Consider the following 22,033-nt stretch of genomic DNA (forward strand, 5'->3'; position numbering starts at 1 on the left):
CCTTCATGGCAACGTCTGCTCTTCGTGACTAGCAGAGTAACCTGCACAAGACCAGCAGAGTAACCTGCACAAGACCAGCAGAGTAACCTGCACAAGACCAGCAGAAACCTTCAGTAAAAAGTATGTGCTTGATTGCAGGTACTCCCCCTGCACCAGAGTCACATATATACTGACCTTCCCCCTGCCTCTTGGGAGCAGTCTCTCAGAGCCATCTGGGATGCTCTCTCCCGGGCTGCAGTCCTCATTTTGTCCCAAATAAAACTTAGCTCGCAACTCTCATGTTGTGCGTTTTTTAAAAGGTCAGCAGTGTGATTGGGTTGTTTTCTTGTCTGTTTAATTTTGGGTAGGTGGTTAAACTCTACTCACACACGTGCATGTAATCTTCTTATGTCCTGTAACCATTGAACAGCAGCTTATGGTTGATGTTGGTAAATGATGTTCAATTAAAGTCCAGTTACAATTTATTTGAGTTAAGGCCTCAGATGGCCATAGCTGAGTCCAAGCATCCCTTAAAAGTTAAGAAGTACCAAATGCATGTCACCACAGTTATGTGTGAGCATGGGCTGATTAGTCATTAGTCCATCAAGATGTCTTGTTTAGGGCCTCCCTGGTGGTGCAGTGGTTGAGAGTCCGCCTGCCGATGCAGGGGACGCGGGTTCATGCCCCGGTCCGGGAAGATCCCTCATGCTGCGGAGCGGCTGGGCCCGTGAGCCATGGCCGCTGAGCCTGCGCGTCCGGAGCCTGTGCTCCGCAACGGGAGAGGCCACAGCAGTGAGAAGCCTGCGTACCGCAAAAAAAAAAAAAAAGTCTTGTTTAAGAGGAAAGAATGGGCGATTTTAGGTGAGATGGTCCTGAAATAAGAAACAGGTGTCTGATAAAGTTCATCAGTAGAAACCCGCAGAGATCACGGGCCTGGAGCGAGAAGAGGGACACCTGCCAAGTGCGTTGATGGTCTCACTCGGCCTGGTGATTAAGCTCGTGATCTATTGGATATGATATGCATGTTGACCTGAATTGATTTGACTTAACGTGCTATGTACGATTGACAATGTATATGTTCTATGTAATATCAATAATACAATTACATGCTTATAAGCACGGGGTAAATGTATGATTATACATAAAATGTATTATGTATGATACGGCATGTATGTATGTATTGATGTGGTGATGCAGATATGCACGAAGTACACACTAGTTTATTGTAAAATGAGGTCATTTTAATACTGAAATAGTACTCAATTTTGTAAATGGCCCATGACCAAAGTTTCAGGGAAGAGTGTAAGGAGCATTTCAGCTTTGGGTGCTGACGGTGGAGCTGGAGCTACTTCCTCGGGTCTTAGGGAGATGTGTTGTTCTTCTTCTCTGGTTTATAAGACCAGGATGATGTATCTTCTACAAAGACTCTTCATTTCAGGCGATTGTTTTCCACAATACTGGTTACTGGCATTAGTGCTAGGATTAGAAAGAAGTATAAAATAGATGTTAGTTGTCCAGTGATAACGAAAGGATGCTCTACATGTTGTCCTCCAATTCACGTTAGTGTGAATAGGTCTGCCACTAGGATTCAGAACAGGCATTGGCTAAGGGGTCAGAATATTATGCTTCATTGCTTGGATGTGTGGAGCATTGGGATAAATGCTAGGATTACGATCAAAAAGATTAGGGCTAGTATTCCTCCTAGTTTCTTGGGGATTGATTGTAGGATTGTGTATGCAAATAGGAAGTACATTCTTGTTTAACGTGAGGTGGTATATTGAGAGGATTTGCTGGGGTGTAGTTGTCGGGGTCTCCTAGTAAGTAGGGTGAGAATAAGACTAATACTATCAATGCTAGAACTAGTAATAAAACACCTAAAATGTCGTTAATTGTATAGTAGGCTGAAATGGAATTTTGTCCACGTCAGATGGGATTCTTTTGGGGTTATTAGGTCCTGTTTCGTGAAGGAATAGTAGGTGGACGGCTGCTAGTGCTGCAGTGATGAATGGGAGAATAAAAGGGAGGGTGAAGAATTGTGTAGAGTTGCTTTGTCTACCAAGACGCAGCCTCAGATCCATTCAACAGGTTGTACTGATGTGTGGGATTGCTGAAAGGAGGCTGGTAAGAACTGTTGCTGCTCAGAACGGTATTTGTCCTCAGGGTATACTTAGCCTATGAATGCTGTGGCTATCGCTGTAAATAGGATAGTTCTGATCTTTCATGTTTCCAGAAAAGCACAGGACCCATAATATAGCCCACGTCCTACATGAATAAGTAGGCAAATGAAGAATACGGAAGCTCTGTTTGCATGTACATACCAAATGATTCATCTCTGATTTACGGCAGATGGGTGTCACTGATCAGAAAGCAGTTATTGTGTCTGACGTTGTGATGTATTGCTAGGAACAAGCCTGTTAAGATTTGTAAAATCAAAGATACCCAACAGGGAGCCAGAATGTCGTCATGATGAAATGTTTGATGAGGCTGGAATATCAATGAATGCACTGTTGATGATTTTTATTAATGGGTGTGATTTTCGGATGTTGGTCACTAGTGTTCTTATAGTTGAATAACAATGATGATTTTGCATGTCATTGGCCATGGTTAGATTCCACGGAAGAATAATGATACAACGTATTTATTTTGAGTCCTTTGTGATTTTATGGGGTTTTCTTCAAAACCTTCCCCTGTCTCTGGAGGGCTTGGACTGACTGGGTGGTGGTGCTGGTTGTGGGACTGTGTTGACTTTTGGTGGTTCATTTTTAGATTTAATGGTTTTTTCTTTTTTTAAAAAAGCAGGAAAGTAGGATGTATTGGTGCGCCCGAGTAAGGAGGGGACGGCGCCAAGGCCCTCCTGAGCGCAAGGCCCGCCACGTGTCCAGGGGCCGTGACTAGGGCTGTATTTTACCCCACCGCCATCCGGGATGAGCCACTTTTCTGCCACCATGTCATCAAATTCATCCGCAGTAAACTTAGTAAGTCCCCACTTCGTGGAGACGTAGATCTTCTGGAGGCCAGAGCACGTGCGTGGACTGGGCCCTGCAGAGGGCCTCAGTCACAAGCTCCTTGTCCTGCGCTTGGTGTGGATGTGCGTGATGACTTGGCCATCGTGGACCCTGGCCACTGTGCTCTGGAGCTCTCCAAGGGCACCTCGCATCCCTGTCTGCAGCCTAGACTGGGGACAGCATTCCAGTCACGAGTGTCCACTGGAAAGGGCTGAACCCAGCGTCCCTGAGGACAACCCGTACAGGCAGCAGGCTGCATGTACCACCGAGGAGGTGCACACCGGGCCCCCACGGGGAAAAGGGCATAGTTGGCTTAACTGGCTGAAAATTAATGGTACTTTTGATTTATTTAGGGGGGATGTTGGTAGTGTTTGGTAATACGACAGCTATAGCTACTGAACAGTACCCAGAAGTGTGGGTTCTTAATAAGACTGTCTTGGGTATATTTCAGGCTTAATAATAGAGTTTTCAGTGGTGTTTTATGTTTTGAAAGATGAGGAGGTAGAAACTGTACTTCAGTTTAGTGGGCTAGGGGATTGAGTAATTTATGATACAGGTGGTGAGTCTGGTGTTTTAGGGAAGAGGCTGGGAATTGTGGCGTTGTACAGCTGCGCTTCTTGGCAGGCGATTGTTCCTGGTTGATCACTGCTTATTGGTGTTGGGGTTATTATAGAGGTTACTCGTAACTAGAATCGTGCTCAGGGCGAGGGTTATGAGGAGTGAGAGGGGATATAGCTTGATTAGGCCTTTTTGTTCTGATCCTAATGTAGAGAATTTTATTTGAATAAGGGAGGTGGTTTTTGGTAAAATGCTTTCTAGTCAAATTAAGTCTCGGAGAGAAGATGCTGATTTTTGGCTTGTTGACGGGTTCCAGTAGGGTGTTAGACGGTGTGTGAGAGTGGGAAAGTATCCTGAGGGGTTGGAAAACTTGAAGATGTCTGAGAAATACTTACATTTTAAGTTCTGAGAAGTAAGATTAAGTTCGAGGGCTAGAGTCAAGCCGAGGATAGTTGCAGCAAGGGCAGCTGGTTTACGAAGTAGGGTATAGGTGTTTGAGGGACTGTTACTGGAGGAGTATTGTTGGAGATGATAAACCCCGCGAAATGCTCCCCGTTAATAAGCGTTTGATAGAATAGATTAGGAATGGGTTACTTTCACTCATGAAAGTTAAGGTGGGAAAGCGAGGTTGTCCGAATAATGCAAAGAAGATAATGAGTACTGTGAACAGCTGTGAGGGATGTGGTGATTAGGGTTATTAGCAGGGCTCAGCTGGTTGGTATAAGACGTATTAGCAGTCTTGATAATTAGGTCTTGAGAATAAAATCCAGTACAGAAAGGTATTCCTGTTAGGGCTAGGCTTCTGATAACGAGGGCTGTTGTAGTAAAGGGTATTGCTTTGATTAGGCCCCCTATTTTTCGAATGTCTTGTTCATCGTTTAGGCTGTGAATAGTAGACCCAGAGCATGTAAATAATATGGCCTTAAAACAGGTGTGTGTGTGCAGATACGGAGGAATGCTAGATAAGGCTGGTTAATACCGGTTGTTACCATTATAAGGCCTAACTGGCTTGAAGTGGAGAAAGTGCCAATTTTTTTAATATCCGTTTGGGTAAGAGTGCATATTGCTGTAAATAATGCAGTACTAGCCCCTAAGCACTGTGTTATTGTCTGAATAAGCTCATTCTTTTCTGTTAAAGGGTAGAAGAGGATGAGAAGGAAAATACCTGCTACAACTATTGTGCTTGAGGGGAGAAAGGCTGAATAGCACCTTCTATGGCTGAGGGAGTCAAGGGCGGAGACCAAAATGGGGTGGATTTTCCAGCTGCAGCTAGTACAAGTCCTATTAAAGGTAGGTTTGAGTGGCTTAGGTCAAGTATGAAGATTTGTTGCAGATCTCACGCATGTAAATTAAACAGAAATCATGCTATTGATATAATAAATCCAGCGTCTCCAATACGGTTACACAGAATTGCTTGAAGAGCCGCTGTATTTGTGTCTGCTCGTCTGTACCATCATCCGATAAGCTTGTTAGTGTACAGAAATACAACAGGTTTCTGTATATTAATTTGGTATCCTGCAACCTTACCAAATTCATTGAGCTCTAGTAGTTTTCTAGTGGCGTCTTTAGGATTTTCTATGTGTGGTATCATGCCACCTGGAAACATGACAGTTTTATTTCTTCCCCAATTTGGATCCCCTTTATTGCTTTTTCTTTGATTGCTGTGGCTAGGACTTCTAAATAAAAGTGGCGAGAGAGGACATCCTTGTCTTGTTCCTGATCTTAGAAGAAATGTCTCAGCTTTTCACCATTGAGTATGTTAGCTGTGGGCTTATTTATATGGCCTTTATGTCAAGGTATGTTTCTTCTATACCCACTTGGAGGTTTTATCATAAATGGCTATTGAGTTTTGTCAAAAGCTTTTTCTGCATCTATTGAGATGATAATATGGGTTTAATTCAATTTGTTAATGTGGTGTATCACATTGATTTGTGGATACTGAACCATCCTTATATCCCTGCTTGATCATGATGTACGATCCTTTTAATGTATTCCTGGATTCAGCTGCTAATTCACTGAGGATTTTTGCATGTATGTTCATCAGTGTTACTGGCCTGTAACTTTGTTTTTTCTTCGATTTGTCTGGTTTTGGTATCAGGGTGACGGTGGCCTCATAGAATGAGTTCAGAAGTGTTCCTTTGCAGTTTATTGGAATGATTTCAGAAGGGTAGGTATTAACTCTTCTCTGAAAGTCCAGTGGAATTCACCTGTGAAGCCATCTGGTCCTGGACTTCTGTTTGTTGGGAGTTTTTAAATTACTCATTCAGTTTCGCCACTGGTAATTGGTCTGTTCATGCTTTGTTTCTTCCTGGTTCAGTCTCAAGATTTTGTACATCTCTAAGAACTTGTCCATTCCTTCCAGTTTGCCCATTTCACTGTGTATAGTTGCTCATAGTAGTCTCCTTCTGATCCTTTGTATTTCTGTGGTGCCGGTTGTAACTTCTTTTTCACTTCTGATTTTTACTGATTGGGCCCTCTCCCTTTTTTTCTTGATTGAGTCTGGGTAAAGGTTTATCTATTTTGTTTCTCTCTTCAAAAAACCAGCTCTTCGTTTCATTGGTCTTTCTGTTTTTTATTCTTTTTCATTTATATCTGCTCTGATCTTCAAGATTTCTTTCCTTCTGAATGTGGGTTTTGTTTATTCTTTTTCTAGTTCCTTTGGGTGTAAGGTTAGATTGTTACAGATTTTTCTTGATTCCTGAGGTAAACTTGTATCCCTAAAACTTCCTTCTTAGAACTGCCTTTGCTGCACCCCATAGATTTTTGGATCATTGTGTTTTTGTTTTCATTTGTCTCTGGGTATTTTTTTAATTTACTCTTTGACTTCTTCAGTGACCCATTGGTTGTTTAGTAGCATATTATTCAGGCTCCATGTGTTTGTGCTTTTTGCAGTTTCCTTGTTGATTTCTAGTCTCATAGCATTGTGGTTGGAAAAGATCCTTGATATTATTTCTATTTTCTTACTGAGGTTTGTATTGAGGCCTAGCATGTGATCTATACTGGAGAATGTTTCATGTGCACTTGAAAAGAATGTGTACAGTAAGTTCCCTACACATGAATGAGTTCTGTTCTGAGAGTGCGTTCGTAAGTCCAATTTGTTTGTAAGTCCAACAAAGTTAGCCTAGGTACCCAACTAACACAGCTATATAGTACTGTACTGTAATAGGTTTATAATACTTTTCACACAAATAATACATAAAACCAAACAAGATTAAAAGGGTTTTAATTTTTAACAGTACAATACCTTGAAAAGTACAGTAGTACAGCACAACAGCTGGCATACAGGGGCTGGCATCAAGTGAACAGGCAAGAAGAGTTACTGACTGGAGGAGGGAGAGGAGGTGGGAGATGGTAGAGCTGAAGGATTGTCAGCAATAGGAGACGGAGGGCGACCTGCCATTTCGCTCACCCCTGATGTTGATGCCACACGTTCTGGTTCCTTGCTGGATTCAATTCTGTCTGCCCTCTTGAAAAAATGACCCAGTGATGTCTGGGTAGTAGCTCTTTTTTCCTCATCGTAGATGACACGGTAGCGTGGAATTACATTCTGAACAGCGGCTGCAACCTTTGTCTACCATTCTGCATTCGGGTCCTGTGCCTCAAACACTAACAGTGCCTCCTCAGATAAAGCCCCCATGCCATTTCCTGCATCGTGAATCTCTTTGGTTCTTCACTTACTTCTTCTTCCTCTCGTTGCTCCACTCTCTCAACTGTTTTCACTGTTGTTTCAGTTGTTATCGCTTGGTGCTTCTTAGCAGTACCAGCTACATCACCACTGCTTTTACACTTGCTTCCGGGCATCCTGGGCTTGAAATAAAAATACTGTACCTACTGTACTCTATGCTGTATAGTAAACTACACAAAAGCACAACAGCTTGTAGAGGATGCACGCATGTGACAATGCACGCCAGACGTGAACTAACTTATGTGATTGGACATGCGAGTGTATGTTTGCATCTTTAAAAGTTCACATCTTGAAGGTTCATGTGTAGGAGACTTACTGTATGCTGCTTTTGGGATATTCTAAATATGTACATATCAAGTCCATCTGAACTAATGTGTCATTTAAGGCCAGTGTTTCCTTATTGAATTTTCTATCTGGATGATCTGTCCGCTGATTTTAAGTGGTGTTGAAAAGTCCCCCACTATTACTGTGCTGCTGTCAATCTCTCCCTTTATCTCAATACTTGCCTTATATATTTAGGTGTTCCTGTGTTGGGTGCATATATATTTACAACAGTTGTATCTTCTTGGATTGACCCCTTGAGCATTATATAATGTCCTTCTTTGTTTCTTGTAACAGTCTTCGTTTTGAAGTCTCTCTTGTCTGATAAGTATTGCTACCTAAGCTTTGTTTAGATTTCCATGCACATGGAATACCACTTTCCGTCCCCTCGCTTTCAGTCTGTATGTTTAGATCTGAAGTGAGTCTCTTGTAGGCAGCGTATATACAGGTTTTGCTTTTGTATCCATTTCAGCCACTCTGTCTTATTGGAGTATTTAGTCCATTTACATTAAAGTAACTATTGATATGTATGTACTTATTGCCATTTTGTTAATTGTTTTGGGGTTGTTTTTAAAATTCCTTTTCTTTGTGATTTGATGACTATCTTTAGTGTTTAGATTTCCTCTGTTCTTTGTATCTTTGTGTAACATTATAGATTTAGGGTTTATCATCACCATGAGGTTATATATAGTAATATTCACGTGTGATTACTTTAAGTTGCTGATCACTTAATTTTAGACGCATTTTGTCAATCCTGCATTTTTACTCTCCTCATGATTACTATCTTTGTCATACCTTACGTCTGTTTTGTAGATGATCACACTAAATTGACTTTTAACTTTCTTACTTGCTTTGTACATGATTTAGTGCCTTTACTAAATATTCGCCTTTACTGATGAGCTTTTTCCCTTTGTAATTTTCCTGTTTTTAGTTGTGGCCTTCTCTTTTTTGCTTAGAGAAGTCCCATTAACATTTCTTGTGAAGCTGGTTTGAGGGTGCTGAACTTTTATCTTTCGCTCATCTGTAAATTTCTTGATCTCTCCATCAAATCAAAGTCTTGCCGGGCAGAGTATTCCTGGTTGTAGGTTTTTCCCTTTTATCACTTTACATATATTGTACTCCTCCCTTCTGGCCTGCAGAGTTTGTTGAAAAGTCAGCTGATAGCCTTACGGGAGTCCCCTTGTTACCTGTTGCTTTTCCTTTGCTGCTTTTAATGTTCGCTCCAATTTTTGCTATTTTACGTACAGTGTGTCTTGGTGTGATCCTCCTTTGGTTGGTCCTGTTTGGGACTCTCTGTGCTTCTAGGACCTGGATGTCTGTTTCCTCTTGCAGGTTACAGAAGTTTTCAGCTATTTCTTCAAAAGTGTTCTCTGCCCCTTTTTCTGTTCCCTTTCTAGGACCTTTATATGTAAATGTTAGTGCATCTGAGGTCCTAGGAGTCTCTTATACTGTCATTTCTTATTTTTTCTCTTTAGCATCAGTGATTTCCACTACTGTCTTGCAGCTTACTAATCCGTTCCTCTGTATCAGTCTGTTGATTTCTCCTACTGTGTTCATTTCATTACACTCTTCACCTCTGTTGGGTTTTTTATGTTTTCTAACTCTTTAAAACTTCTTACTTCTTGCTCCGTTAATGCATTCTCCTCCCGAGTTCTTCCATCAGCTTTATGACCATTTATCCTTAGGTAGGTTGCTTATCTCCACTTCACTTAGGTTTTCTTCTGGGGTTTTATCTCATTCCTTCATTTGGAATATGTTCCTCTGCCACTTCATCTTGCCTGAATCGCTGTACTTCTATGCATCTGGTGGTTGGTTATGTTTCCCGCCCTTGGAGAAGTGGCCCTCTGTAGGAGGCATCCTGTGTGCCCCAGAAGCACGCTCTCCTCCTGTCGCCAGAGCTGTATGCTTTAGTGGTTCCCCCAGTGAGGGCTGCATAGGTCCTACTGCTGTGGTGGTCTGACTACTGAGGGTGCCCTGGTAGGCGTGGCCAGCCCCCATCCATTTGGTTGCCAGGCCCTGCCTTGCACAGAGGCTGCCGCATTCTGGTTGGTGGGGCCAGGTCACGAGGTGGCTGGCTGCAGAATCCCCAGGGGCACGCCGGGCTAGTGCTGGCTCACGGGTGGGCAGTGCCAGGTCCTGGGAGCTGGCTGCAGGGCCCAGGGGTTCAGTAGCTGGTGTCAGACTGCTCATGGGTGGGGTCCAGGGGTCCTGAAGCTTGTGTTGGCCTGCTGGTCAGCGGGCTGGGTCCTGTCACAGCAGGCTGCGGGGCTGCAGTTGTCCTGGGGCTGGTGTCTGCCCACTGGTAGGTGAGGGTGGCCTCAAGGCTGGACTAGGCTTGCTGGTGGGCAGGCCTGAGGCCCAGGATCTCTGACTGCAGGACCTGGCGCTCCCTGGTCTAGTGCCTGTGCTCCGGTGTGTGGGGGCAAGGTCCTGGGCCCTCTGGTGGGCAGGGCATGTCCAGGGGTGGCTGTGGGCTGGGGTTTCTCAAAGAAGCCTGTCTGCTGGGTGGGGCTGTGCCCCTGCCCGCTCACTGCGTAGCCTGAGGCATCCCAGTACTGGTGCCTAGAGGCTATTGGGCAGGGGTGGGGCTGGGTCCTGAGGCTGAGAAGCTAGAGGGAGGATTCCACAGTGCAGGTTGCCAGTGAGTACATGTGGTACACTGGCCTCCCAAATGGTGGCTGCCAGGGTCTGTGTCCCCAGGGTGAGCCCCCAGCCTCTCCAGGAGGATGAGATGATCGGCAGGTGGGTGTGACCCAGGTTCCTTCAGATCGCTGCTGCTGCCCTGGGTTTTGGAGCTTGTGAGAGCCTGTGTGCATCCTTTAAGAGTGGAGTCTCTTCCCCACAGCCCTTGGGGTCTCCTGAAAGCAAGCCCACTGGCCTCCAAAGCCACGTGGTCTAGGGACTTGTCTTCCTGGGGAGCCGATGTGGGGCCCAGGCCCCTTGCTCCTTGGGGAGCACCTCTGCAGTTGTAACTCTTCTCTCATTTGGGGGCCACCCACTCTGGGGTATGGGTCCTCTTTTTTCTATTGAAGTATAGTTGGTCTACAATATTGTTTCAAGTACACAGCATAGTGATTCAGATTCAGTGTTTCTACAGATTGTACTGTTACAAATTACAAGATGAGTGTAGTGCCCTGTGCTATACAGTAAATCCTCGTTGCTTATTTTTTTAATCTGCTAGTTCGTATCTGTTACTCCCTTACCCCTAATGTGTCTCTCCCTGCTTCCATCTCCCCTTTGGTAACATAAGTTTGTCTTCTAGAAGTCTGTGAATCTGTTTGTTTTACATATACATTCATTTGTGTTTCTTAGATTCCACACGTGAGTGATACCATATAGTATGTCTTTCTCTGACTTATTTCTCTAAGCGTAATATTCTGTAAGTCCATCCATATTGCTACAAGTGGCGTTACTTCATTCTTTTTTATGGCTGAGTAATATTCCATTGTATATATGTACTACATCTTCTTTATCCATGTCTCTGTTGATGGACACTTAGGTTGCTTCCATGCCTTGGCTATTTACATATTGTAAATAGTGCAGCTATGAACATTGGGGTGCACGTATCTTTTCAAATTAGTGTCGTTTTTTTCCGGAAATATGCCCAGGAGTAGAACTGCTGGATCACGTGGCAGTTATATTTTTAGTTTTTTGAGGACCCTCTGTACTGTTCTCCATAGTGGCTGCACCAACTTACATTCCCATGAAAAGGGTACTTGGGCTCCCTTTTCTCTGTAACTTCTCCAACATGCATTATTTATAGACTTTTTGATGGTGGCCATTCTGACTGATTTGGGATAATACCTCATTGTAGTTTTGATTTGTCTTTCTCTATTGATTAGCACAGTTGAGCATCTCTTCATGGGCCCATTTGCCATCCATATGTCTTCTTTGGAAAAAATGTCTATTTGAGTCTTTGCCCATTTTTTTGATTGGATTGGTTTTTTTTGGTATTGAGTTGTATGAGCTGTTGGTGTATTTTGTATATTCACCCTTTGTTGATGTGCATGATTTGCAAACAGTCCCTCCCATCCAGCAGGTTGTGTTTTTGTTTTGTTGATGGCTTACTTTGCTGTGCAAGATCTTTTATATTTAATTAGGTCTCATTTGTCTTTATTGTTATTATTATGTGTTGTTGTTTTGCTTTAATTCTTTTGCCTTAGGTGACTGATTCAAGATATAGTGCTACCATTTATGTCAGAGTGTTCCTATGTTCTCTTATGGTTTTGTCTTACTTTTAGGTCTTAAAACCATTTTGAGTTTAGAATGTTCCCTCACACCACATATAAAAATAATCTTTCTTTTACATGTGGCTGTCCAGCTTTCCCAGAACCACTTGTTGAAAGAGATGATCTTTTCCCCATCATATATTCTTGTCTCCTTTGTAGATTCATTGACTGTAGGGGCATGGGTTTACTTCTGGGTTCTCTGTGACATCGCTCTGTCTGTTTTTCTGCCGCTACAACACTGCTTTGACTACTGTAGCTTTGTAGTATAGTCTGAAGCCTGGGAGGGTCATGCCTCCAGCTTTGCTCTTTTTTCTAAGATTGCTTTGGCAATTCATAGTCTTTTGTAGTTCCGTACAAATTTTTGGATTATTCCAGTTCTGTGAAAAAATCTCCTTAGTATTTTGATAGGGATCGAGTTGAATGTGCAGATTGCTTTGGGTTTTATGGCCATCTTAATATTCTTCCAATCCAAGAGCATGGGGTATCTTTCCATTTCTTTTATCAATGTTTTATATAGTTTTCAGCATATAGGCTTTTCACCTCCTTGGTTAAGTTTATTCAGCTAGGTTTTTTTTTTTTTTAGTGTGACATTTAAATGGGATTAAAAAAATATCCCTTTCTGATATTTCATTATTAGTGTATAGAAATGCAATATATTTCTGTATATTAACAAGCTTGCTGAATTCATTAGTTCTCATAGTTTTTAGGTGGAGAAACTTTAGGGTTCTTGATACACAGTATCATGTCATCTGTAAATAGGGACAGTTGTACCTCTTTGCTTCCAGTCTGGATGCCCTTTATTTCTTTTTCATATCTGATTTGCTGTGCCTAGGACTTCCAATATTATGTTGAATAGAGGTGGTGAGAGTAGGCATCCTTGTCCTGTTCCTGAATTTAGCAGTAAGGCTTTCAGCTTTTCACCATTGAGTATTATATTGGCTGTGGGTTTGCTTTAATGACTTTTATTAATGTTGAGACATGTTCCCTCTCCACTTTGGTAAGAGTTTTTATCATGTTGAATTTTATCAAATGCTTTTTCTGAAAATACTGAAATGATCATGTGGTTTGTCTTTCCTTTTGTTAGTGTGGAGTATCACACTGGTGTTTTTGTTTTCGTTTCACATATGTTGAACCATCCTTGCAACCCTGGAATGAATCCAAATTGAGAATGGTATATGACCCTTTTTATATATTGTTGGATTTTGTGTGCTGACATTTTGATGAGGATTTTTGCATCTTTGTTCATGAAAGATATTGGCCAGTAATTTTCTTCTTTTGTAGTGTCTTTGTCTGGTTTTGGTATCAGGATGATGGTGGCTTCATAGAATGATGTTGGCAGTGTTCCCCCTTCAATTATTTGGAAGAGTTTCGGAAGGATAGATAGAAGTTCTTTGTATGCTAGGTAGCATTCCCCTGTGAAACAGCCCACTTTTGTTTGCTGGAAGTTTTTATTTATTTATTTTTATTACAGATTCAATTTCACTTCTGGTGATCAGTTCAAATGGTCTACTTCTTGACTTAGTCTTCACAGTCTGTAGATTTCTAGAAATTTGTCCATTTCTTCTAGGTTGTCCAATTTGTTGACATATAACTAGTCATAGTAATGTGATTTTCTTTTATATTTCTGTGGTGTCAGTTATTGATCCTTTCTTATTTTGTTTACTTGGTCCTTTCTTCTTGGTAAGTCTGGCTAAAGGTTTATCAATTTTATCCTTTCAAATAGGTCTTTGTTTCATTAATCTTTTATTTCCCCTCTGATCTTTATTTCCTTCTTTCTGTTCACATTGGGCTTTGTTCTTTTCCTAATTCTTTTAGGTGGTAGGTTAAGTTGTTTTGAGATTTTTCTTGTTTCTTGGAGGCCTATATTGCTATGAACTTCCCTCTTAGATCTACTTTTCCTTCATCCTATAGATTTTGTAGAGTTATTTATTTATTTATTTTTGCAGTACGCGGGCCTCTCACTGTTGTGGCCTCTCCTGTTGCGGAGCACAGGCTCTGGACGTGCAGGCTTAGCGGCCATGGCTCACAGGCCTAGCTGCTCCGCGGCATGTGGGATCTTCCCAGACTGGAGCACGAACCTGTGTCCCCTGCATTGGCAGGCGGACTCTCAACCACTGTGCCACCAGGGAAGCCCTGTAGAGTTATGTTTTTATTTTCATTTGTCTTCAGGTATTTTATTTCCTCTTTGATGTCATTGTTAACCCACTGATATTATTTTTAGAGGGATGTTTAGTCTCCACATGTTTGTTCTTTTCCCATTTTTTCTTCAGTTGATGTAATAGTGGGAAAAATGCTTGACATTATTTCTATCCTCTTATATTTGTTGAGGCTTATTTTGTCATGTGGTAAGTGCTCTATCCTTGAGAATGATCCATGTGCACTTCAACAAGGATTTGTGGGACTTCCCTGGTGGCGCAGTGGTTAAGAATCCACCTGCCAATGCTGGGGACACAGGTTTGATCCCTTGTCCGGGAAGATCCCACATGCCATGGAGCAGCTAAGCCTGTGTGCCACAGCTACTGAGCCTGCGTCTAGAGCCGGCGAGCCACAACTACTGAGCCTGCGTGCCTACAGCCTGTGCTCTGCAAAAAGAGAAGCCACTGCAATGAGAAGCCCGCACACCACAATGAAGAGTAGCCCCCGGTGGCCACAACTAGAGAAAGCCTGGGCACACCAACAAAGACCCAATGCACACAAAAAATAAATTAATTAAACAAATTAGTTAATTAATTAAGAAAAGGATTTGTATTGTGCTTTGTTAGATGTAATATCCTATGGATATCATTTAAGTCCAACTGATCTGTTCTGTCATTTAAGACTACGATTGCCTTCTTGACTTTTTTTTGGTCTTACCTGCCCACTGATGTCACTGGGGTGTTAGTCTACTCCTGTTGTCAATTTCTCCCTTCATGTCTGTCAGTATTTGCTTTATATAGATTAGGTGATCCTATATTGGGTGTGTATTTGTTAACAAATATTCTCTTCTTGCATTGATCCCTTTATCATTATATAATGCTCTTCTGTGTCTCTTTTCATCCTTTGTTTTAATGACTGTTCTACCTGATAGGAGTATTGCTACTCTTGCTTTCTTCTTTGTTTGCGTGAAATCTTTTTCTATCCCCTCACTTTCAGTCTCTGCGCATCGCATCTTTCACCCTGAAGTGAGTCTCTCGTAGACAGCATATTGAAGAGCTTTGTTTTCTTAATCCAGGCAGCCACCCTGTGTCTTTTTTATTTACAAAGCTATATTTTGAGCCACTAAAGAAAAAAGATACTTATTTAATGACAGTAAATAATTCAATGTACATAAATGACTAAACTCCACAACTACTTACAACATTAAAATATAAATTGCTAATTGTAAGTAACAGCAGAATGTGTTGAATAATGTTAATTCCAAATGTGCATGTATTACGTACTATTTCACACAGGAATGACTTTACCTGCAACTAAAATATTGCTACTGAAGGTAAAACAACATAATTATCTAAACTTATAAGCAAAAAGGATAAAACAATATCAAAGGAAGGAGTAAATAATAATTTGGTTTGGGGCATTTGTTTTCTTTTTAATTTAAATTTTATTTTATATTCAGGTATAGTTGATTTACAATGTTGGGTTGCTTTCAGGTGTACAGCAAAGCAGTTCAGTTATACATATATCCATTCTTTTTCAGATTCTTTTCCCATATAGGTTATTACAGAATACTGAGTACAGTTCCCTGTGCTATACGGTAGGTCCTCATTGATTATCTATTTTAATTATAGTGGTGTGTGTATGTTAATCCCAAACTCCTAGTTTATCTCTCACCCCTCCACTTTTTCCCTTTGGTAATCATAAGTTTGTATTCAAAGTCTGTGGGACTGTTTTTGTTTTGTAAATAAATTCATTTGAATCATCTTTTTAGATTACACATATAAGTGATATCATATGAGATTTGTCTGACTTCACGTAGTATGTCAATCTCTAGGTCCATCCATTTTGCTGTAAATGGCATTGTTTCATTTTTTTATGGATGAGTAATATTCCATTGTATGTATGTACCACATCTTCTTTATCCATTGCTCTGTTGATGGGACATTGAGGTTGCTTCCGTGTCTTGGCTAGTGTAAAGAGTGCTGCAGTGAACACTGGGGTGCATGTATCTCTTTGAATGATCGTTTTCATTGGATATATCCCTAGGAGTGGGACTGCTGGATCATATGGTAGTTCTCTTTTTAGTTTTTTCAATAAACCTCTATAGTGTTTTCCATAGTGGCTGCACCAAATGAATTACATTCCCACCAACAGTGTAGGAAGTGCCCTTTTCCCCCACCCGCTTCAGCGTTTATTGTTCATAGACTTTTTGACGATGGCCATTCTGACCAGTGTGAGGTGATACCTTGTTGTAAGTTTTTTTTTTTTAGATTGGGTTATAGTTGTTTTACAACGTTGTGTTAGTTTCTGCTGTACAGCTAAGTGGAGTTCCCTGTGCTATACAGCAGTATCTCATTAGTTATCTGTTTTATACATATTAGTGTATATATGTCAATCCCAGTCTCTCAATTCATTCCACCCATCCTTTACCCCCTTGGTGTCCGTCTGTTTGTTCTCTACATCTGTGTCTCTATTTCTGCCTTGCAAACTGGTTCATCTGTACCATTTGTTTTTCTCTTTCTTACTTCACTCTGTATGACACTCTAGGTCCATCCACATCTGCTGGGTCATATGGTAATTCTGTTGTTTAAGGAACCTCTGTACTGTTCTCCATAGTGACTGTGTCAATTTACATTACCACCAACAGTACAAGAGGGTTCCCTTTACTCCACAACCTCTCCAGCATTTATTGTTTGTAAATTTTTTGATGATGCCCATTCTGACTGGTGTGAGGTGTATCTCATTGTAGTTTTGATTTGCACTTCTCTAATAATTAGTGATGGTGAACTTTTTTTCATGTGCTTTTTGGCCATCTGTATGTCTTCTTTAGAGAAATGTCTATTTTGATCTTCCACCCATTTTTTTATTGGCTTGTTTTTTTGATATTGAGCTGCATGAGCTGTTTATGTATTTTGGAGATTACTCCCTTGTCAGTTGCTTTATTTGCAAATATTTTCTCCCATTCTGAGGGTTGTCTTTTGGTTTTGTTTATGGTTTCCTGTGCAAAAGCTTTTAAGTTTAATTAGGTCCCATTTATTTACTTTTGTTTTTATTTCCATTACTCTAGGAGGTGGATAGAAAAAGATCTTGCTGTAATTTATGTCAAAGGTTTTTCTTCCTGTGTTTTCCTCTAAGAGTTTTATAGTGTCCGGTCTTTAGGTCTCTAATCCATTTTGAGTTTATTTTTGTGTATGGTGTTAGGGAGTGTTCAAATTCATTCTTTTACATGTAGCTGTCCAGTTTTCCCACCACCACTTATTGAAGACACTGTCTTTTCTCCATTGTATATCCATGCCTCCTTTGTCATAGATTAGTTGACCATGAGTGTGTGGGTTTATCTCTCGGTTTTCTATCCTGTTCCATTGATCTGTATTTCTTTTTTTGTGCCAGTACCATATTGTCTTGATTACTGTAGCTTTGTAGTATAGTCTGAAGTCAGGAGTCTTGATTCCTCCAGCTCTGTTTTTTCCCCTCAAGACTGTTTCAGCTATTAGGGGTCTTTTGTGTATCCATACAAATATTAAGATTTTTTTGTTCTAGTTCTGTAAAAAAATGCCATTGGCAATTTGACTGCATTAAATCTGTAGATTGCTTTGGGTAGTATAGTCATTTTCACAGTATTAATTGTTCCAGTCCAAGAACATGGTATATCTCTGTATCATCTTGAATTTCTTTCATCAGTGTCTTATATTTTCTGCATATAGGTCTTTTGTCTCCCTAGGTAGGTTTATTCCTAGGTATTTTATTCTCTTTGTTGCAGTGGTAAATGGGAGTGTTTCCTTAATTTCTCTTTCAGATTTTTCATCATTAGTGTATAGGAATGCAAGAGATTTCTGTGCATTAATTGTGTATCCTGCAGCTTCACCAAATTCATTGACTAGCTCTAGTAGTTTTCTGGTGGCATCTTTAGGATTCTCTATGTATCATGTCATCGGCAAACAGTGACAGTTTTACTTCTTTTCCAGTTTGGATTCCTTTTATTTCTTCTCTGCTGTGGTTAGGAGTTCCAAAACTATGTTGAATAATAGTGGTGAGAGTGGACATCCTTGTCTTGTTCCAGATCATAGAGGAAATGGTTTCAGTTTTTTACCATTAAGAATGATGTTTGCTGTGGGTTTGTCATATATGGCCTTTATTATGTTGAGGTAGGTTCCCTCTGTGCCCACTTTCTGGAGAGTTTTTGTCATAAATGGGTGTTGAATTTTGTCAAAAGCTTTTTCTGCATCTATTGAGATGATCATATGGTTTTTATGCTTCAATTTGTTAATACGGTGTATCACATTGATTGATTTGCATGTATTGAAGAACCTTGCATCCCTGGGATAAATCCCACTTGATCCTGGTGTATGATCCTTTCAATGTGCTGTTGGATTTTGTTTGCTAGTATTTTGTTGAGGATTTTTGCATCTATATTCATCAGTGATATTGGTCTGTAATTTTCTTTTTTTGTAGTATCTTTGTCTGGTTTTGGTATCAAGGTGATGGTGGCCTCATAGAATGAGTTTGGGAGTGTTCCTTCCTCTGCAATTTTTTGGAAGAGTTTGAGAAAGATGGGTGTTAGCTCTTCTCTAAATGTTTGATAGAATTCACCTGTGAAGCCATTTGGTCCTGAACCTTTGTTTGTTGGAAGATTTTTAATCACAGTTTCAATTTCATTATTTGTGATTGGTCTGTTCATATTTTCTATTTCTTCCTGGTTCAGTCTTGGAAGGTTATACCTTTCTAAAAATTTGTCCATTTCTTGCAGGTTGTCCATTTTTTTGGCATAGAGTTGCTTGTAGTAGTCTCTCAGGATGCTCTGTATTTCTGTTGTAACTTCTCTTTTTTCATTTCTAATTTTATTGAGTCCACTCCCTTTTGATGAGTCTGGCTAATGGTTTATCAATTTTGTTTATCTTCTCAAAGAACCAGATTTTAGTTGTATTGATCTTTATTTCTGCTGTGATCTTTATGATTCCTTTCCTTCTGCTAACTTTGGGTTTTGTTTGTTCTTCTTTCTCTAGTTCCTTGAGGTGTAAGGTTAGATTGTTTGATTTTTCTTGAGGTAGGCTTGTATTGCTGTAAACTTCCCTCTTAGAACTGCTTTTGCTGCATCCCATAGGGTTTTCTTTTTGTTTTTTGCGGTATGCGGGCCTCTGGCTGTTGTGGCTTCTCCCGTTGCGGAGCACAGGCTCTGGACACACAGGCTCAGTGGCCATGGCTCACGGGACTAGCCACTCCGCGGCATGTGGGATCTTCCCGGACCGGGGCACGAACCCGTGTGCCCTGCATCGGCAGGCGGACTCTCAACCACTGCGCCACCAGGGAAGTCCTGCATCCCACAGGTTTTGGATCATTGTGTTTTCATTGTCATTTGTCTCTAGGTATTTTTTGATTTCCTCTTTGATTTCTTCAGTGATCTCTTGGTTATTTAGTAACGTATTATTTACCCTCCATGTGTCTGTGTTTTTTATGTTTTTTTTTCCCCCTGTAATTGATTTCTCATCTCATAGTGTTGTGGTCAGAAAAGATGCTTCATATGACTTCAGTTTTCTTAAATTTACTGAGGCTTGATTTGTGACCCAAGATGTGATCTATCCTGGAGAATGTTCTGTGTGCACTTGAGAAGAAAGTGTAATCTGCTGTTTTTGGATGGAATGTCCTATAAATATCAGTTAAATCTATCTCGTCTATCGTGTCATTTAAAGCTTGTGTTTCCTTACTAATTTTCTGTTTGGATGATCTGTCTGTTGGTGTAAGTGAGGTGTTAAAGTCCCCCACTATTATTGTGTTGCTGTCGATTTCCTCTTTTAGAGCTGTTAGCAGTTGCCTTATGTATTGAGGTGCTCTTGTGTTGGGTGCATATATATTTATGATTGCTATATCTTCTTGGATCGATCCCTTGATCATTATGTAGTCCTTCCTTGTCTCTTGTAACCTTCTTTATTTTAAAGTCTATTTTATCTGATATAAATATTGCTACTCCAGCTTTCTTTTGATTTCCATTTGCATGGAATATCTTTTTCCTTCCCCTCACTTTGAGTCTGTATGTGTCCCTAGGTCTGAAGTGGGTCTCTTGTAGAGAGCATATATATGGATCTTGTTTTTGTATCTTTCAGCGAGCCTGTGTCTTTGGGTTGGAGCATTTAATCCATTCACGTTTAAGGTAATTATCAATATGTATGTTCCTGTTACCATTTTCTTAATTGTTTTGGGTTTGTTTTTGTAGGTCCTTTTCTTCTCTTGTGTTTCCCATTTAGAGAAGTTCCTTTACCATTTGTTGTAGAGCTGGTGTGGTGGTGCTGAATTCTCTTAGCTTTTGCTTGTCTGTAAAGCTTTTGATTTCTCCATCGAATCTGAATGAGATCCTTGCTGGGTAGAGTTACCTTGGTTGTAGGTTCTTCTCTTTCATCACTTTAAATGTGTCATGCCACTCCCTTCTGGCCTGTAGAGTTTCTGCTGAGAAATCAGCTATTAACCTTATGGGAGTTCCCTTGTATGTTGTTTATCCTTTTTCCCTTGCTGCTTTCAATAATTTTTCTTTGTCTTTAATTTTTGCCAATTTGATTACTATGTGTCTCTCGGCATGTCTCTCCTTGGATTTATCCTGTATGGGACTCTCTGCACTTCCTGGACTTGGGTGGCTATTTCCTTTCCCATGGTAGGGAAATTTTCAACTATAATCTCTTCAAATATTTTCTCAGGTCCTTTCTCTCTTCTCCTTCTGGGACCCCTATAAAGCGAATGTTGTTGGATTTAATGTTGTTCCAGAGGTCTCTTAGGCTGTCTACATTTCTTTTTATTCTTTGGTTTTTTTTTTTTTTTTTTTGGCGGTACGCGGGCCTCTCACTGTTGTGGCCTCTGCCGTTGCAGAGCACAGGCTCCGGACGCGCAGGCTCAGCGGCCATGGCTCACGGGCCCAGCCGCTCCGTGGCATGTGGGATCTTCCCGGACTGGGGCACGAACCCGTGTCCCCTGCATCGGCAGGCGGACTCTCAACCACTGTGCCACCAGGGAAGCCCTCTTTTCATTCTTTTTTATTTATTCTGTTACATGGCAGTGAATTCCACCATTCTGCCTTCCAGGTCACTTATCCATTCTTCTGCCCCATTTATTCTGCTATTGATTCCTTCTAGTGTATTTTTCATTCAGTTATTGTATTGTTCATCTCTGTTTCTTTGTTTTTTTAATTCTTCTAGGTCTTTTTTAAACATTTCTTACATCTTCTCGATCTTTGCCTCCATTCTTTTTCCGAGGTCCTGGTTCATCTTCACTATCATTATTCTGAATTCTTTTTCTGGAAGGTTGCCTATCTCCACTTCATTTAGTTGTTTTTCTGGGGTTTTCTCTTGTTCCTTCATCTGGTACACAGCCCTCTGCCTTTTCATCTTGTCTATCTTTCTGTGAATGTGGTTTTTTTCCCACAGGCTGCAGGATTGTAGTTCTTCTTGCTTCTGCTGTCTGCCCTCTGGTGGATGAGTCTATCTAAGAGGCTTCTGCAAGTTCCTGATGAGAGGGACTGGTGGTGGGTAGAGCTGGGTGTTGCTCTGGTGGGCAGAGCTCAATAAAACTTTAATCTGCTTCTTTGCTGATGAGTGGGGCTGGGTTTCGTCCCTGTTGGTTGTTTGGCCTGAGGCGACCCAACACTGGAGCGTACCTGGGCTCTTGGGTGGAGCTAATGGTGGACTCTGGGAGGGCTCACACCAAGGAGTACTTCCCAGAACTTCTGCTGCCAGTGTCCTTGTCCCCACGGTGAAACAGAGCCACCCTCTGCCTCTGCAGGAGACCCTTCAACACTAGCAGGTAGGTCTGGCTCAGTCTCCTATGGGGTCACTGCTCCTTCCCCTGGGTCCCAATGTGCACAGTACATTGTGTGTGTCCTCCAAGAGTGGAGTCTCTGTTTCCCCCAGTCCTGTTGAAGTTCTGCAATCAAATCCCGCTAGCCTTCAAGGTCTGATTCTCTGGGAATTCCTCCTCCCATTGCCAGACCCCCAGGTTGGGAAGCCTGGCGCGGGTCTCAGAACCTTCACTCCAGTGGGTGGACTTCTGTGGCATAAGTGTTCTCCAGTTTTGAGTCCCCACCCAGCAGTTATGGGGTTTGATTTTATTGTGATCGTGCCCCTCCTACTGTCTCATCATGG

General features: G+C 41.3%; 1 protein-coding gene, 1 long non-coding RNA gene and 1 pseudogene across 3 annotated transcripts in view; 1 reads left to right on the forward strand and 2 right to left on the reverse strand.

Annotated features, from left to right (window-relative positions):
• Positions 1 to 1,220: 1,220 nt before the first annotated feature.
• Positions 1,221 to 22,033, reverse strand: part of CLN8 (CLN8 transmembrane ER and ERGIC protein) — a 58,217-nt gene continuing 37,404 nt past the window's right edge. For both annotated transcript variants that reach the window (XM_060291750.2, XM_060291756.2), the window contains exon 17: positions 1,221 to 1,455. The gene's annotated coding sequence lies outside the window, so the exon portion shown is untranslated. The remainder of the gene's footprint in view (positions 1,456 to 22,033) is intronic.
• LOC132594407 (uncharacterized) lies at positions 2,802 to 20,574 on the forward strand. The gene is made up of 4 exons (XR_009560578.1): positions 2,802 to 3,257; positions 4,681 to 4,832; positions 15,454 to 15,510; positions 20,012 to 20,574. It is a non-coding gene; the product is annotated as an uncharacterized lncRNA (long non-coding RNA).
• On the reverse strand, positions 3,194 to 3,311 carry LOC115841203 (small nucleolar RNA SNORA70; annotated as a pseudogene).

Source organism: Globicephala melas, chromosome 21, assembly GCF_963455315.2.
Source record: "Globicephala melas chromosome 21, mGloMel1.2, whole genome shotgun sequence".
Classification (NCBI taxonomy): domain Eukaryota; kingdom Metazoa; phylum Chordata; class Mammalia; order Artiodactyla; family Delphinidae; genus Globicephala; species Globicephala melas.